Raw genomic sequence first — 2,206 nt, forward strand, 5'->3', positions numbered from 1 at the left:
AAATCCACAAAAATTAATAGTGATAGCTAACATATCAAATAAACTTCCTGCAAAAAATTAGGGCCATTGGCCAATGGGAAGCATGGTAAATAATTTGATGAATTCAGCATATCAAACTATGTCACATATATACATGTCCAACTTCAATAATTCATATATAATAAACCATAGGCTAAAAAATTCCCAAACCTATGTCAAAAAATCCAGAAGGATGTCAAGAATCCATATCTCAATTTTCACTTATTTTGGATATAGCATGTGGTTTCTATAATTAAATGGTAACTCATATGGAAATATGTACACATCAAAAGTATCTCTATGTCAATTTATATTTTTTCCAAGCACTATTTTTTATTTTGTATCTAAAAAAAAGTAGAGAAAAAAATGATGATTAACAAAAAGGTCTTGCATTTTTTGGATGATTATTGTTGATTATATGAATTTTTGAAGTGTTTAAATAATTATTGCAATATTTGTTTAGATTTTATTAGGATTTATTTACTTAATTGAATGACAATGGTACAGAACGTAAACATGCCTTGCCAAGCCAAAACGCGGCGTCTCCACTAAACGACGTGGCGCTGTATGATTGGCCCTGGCAATGAAGAACACGGATCCAAATTGGAAAGGGACGGAAACAGGATCTACAGAGTAATTTCCAGAAATTGTTGAATGTTCATCGCCTGCGTTCATCAGTTCTTCATCTGGAAATTGGGGTTTGATCAAACGTCCATGGAAATACATAAACCACATACCGGTCGAACCGGTTTCTCCTCAGGAATGCAAATACATAATCAATTTCATCAATCAATCAACACACAGCTCGAATCGAAGGAAAAGAAAAAAGGTGACAAAACCTAAATCATGAATTTCTCCCTCAATCTTTAACGAAATTACAAATCACAAGCTTCTACATGATCTACGAGCTACAATCTACAGCATCCCTAACTCAATTTTTGAAACGGTGGTGATCGAATCTTTCACTTTCTTGAATGCAGTGATAGCTTCGGCGATTTGCAGGGGCTCCAATGGCGAAACAGATATAGCCAATCGTCGTGGAAGGTGATAGGTGAAAAGAATCCAGCTCAAGAACGCTTGCATCATCAGATTTCCTTAACTGCCATGGATGAGCATCTTCACGACAGTCGCGAGATTGCCGGATTTTCCAATCAATTCCTGCAAACAGAAACTATACAGCACCTGTAGATGATGAATTCACCATGGAATTGTACAAAGATTAGTAGAAAAATGCTTAATTGATGAGAAAGTGCTATCAAAATTTTTTGGTAAAATGGGAGAAGAATGAGAGAATGGCTTGGGATTTTCTGTTATGCTCTGGAAAATGATTAACCAACCTGCAAAATTCTGTTAGATTAACCTTATATATGGAATACTTAATCCAAATTTAATTATAGTTAAACAAAAATGGATTAGTGTAAGCATGTTTATGTGTGAATTTGGATCTTTTGCCTTTGATACTTAGAAGCAACTTCTGCAGAATTTTCCCAATTGGAACAAGTTGCAAAAATCATTTTGAAGCTGATTGCATAGGCATTATTTCCCAATTCCTCATATTTTCAATTTTGGACGATTTTGCCCCTCTCCTTAAATTGATTCACTTCAAAAATGGCATTTTGCATGGAGCCTTTTCCAAAAAAATCCAATTATGCAACTTTGAAGTACACATTAAATGGAGTTTGTGCATATAAAGAACTTGCAATTTGGATAAACCATGTGGTAGTTATGGCCTCCTGATTACGGGTCTTTTTTGAAATTCACTGAGCCATATCTTGCAAACCGTACATTGGATTTTTGAGTTCTTGGACTTTTTGGAAAGGTAAGAACAAGATCTACATCTGTCATGTTGAACAATTTTCATTTGAAGCTTCCTTGGACTTCTGTTTTTGAGGTAAAAAGCTTTCCGTTTTGGGCAGCTGAGAATACAGGTTCATTTGCCATTTTGGGAAATTTTCTGTCTGAGCTCAATCCCTTCAACCTTGGTCTTTGAAATGCCAAATGAAGTTTGTATAGACATGAATGAGACATTTTCAATCAATCCCAATCATCAAATCACTGATTAAATGTACAGTTGACCACAGTTGACTTTTGTTGACTTTTGTTTGACTGGGCCAAGTTCTGATGGATTCCAAGCCTCTTTCACATGAGATCTTGCTTCCAAATGATATCACAAGTTATATGAACTCTT

At 35.0% G+C, this 2,206-nt stretch overlaps 1 long non-coding RNA gene across 1 annotated transcript; it reads left to right on the forward strand.

The window, feature by feature from the left end:
- Window positions 1-716: 716 nt before the first annotated feature.
- Window positions 717-1,439, forward strand: LOC127075745 (uncharacterized). The gene is made up of 2 exons (XR_007786649.1): window positions 717-847; window positions 999-1,439. It is a non-coding gene; the product is annotated as an uncharacterized LOC127075745 (long non-coding RNA).
- The last annotated feature ends 767 nt before the right edge of the window (window positions 1,440-2,206 follow it).

This window comes from Lathyrus oleraceus, chromosome 4, assembly GCF_024323335.1.
Source record: "Lathyrus oleraceus cultivar Zhongwan6 chromosome 4, CAAS_Psat_ZW6_1.0, whole genome shotgun sequence".
Lineage (NCBI taxonomy): Eukaryota > Viridiplantae > Streptophyta > Magnoliopsida > Fabales > Fabaceae > Lathyrus > Lathyrus oleraceus.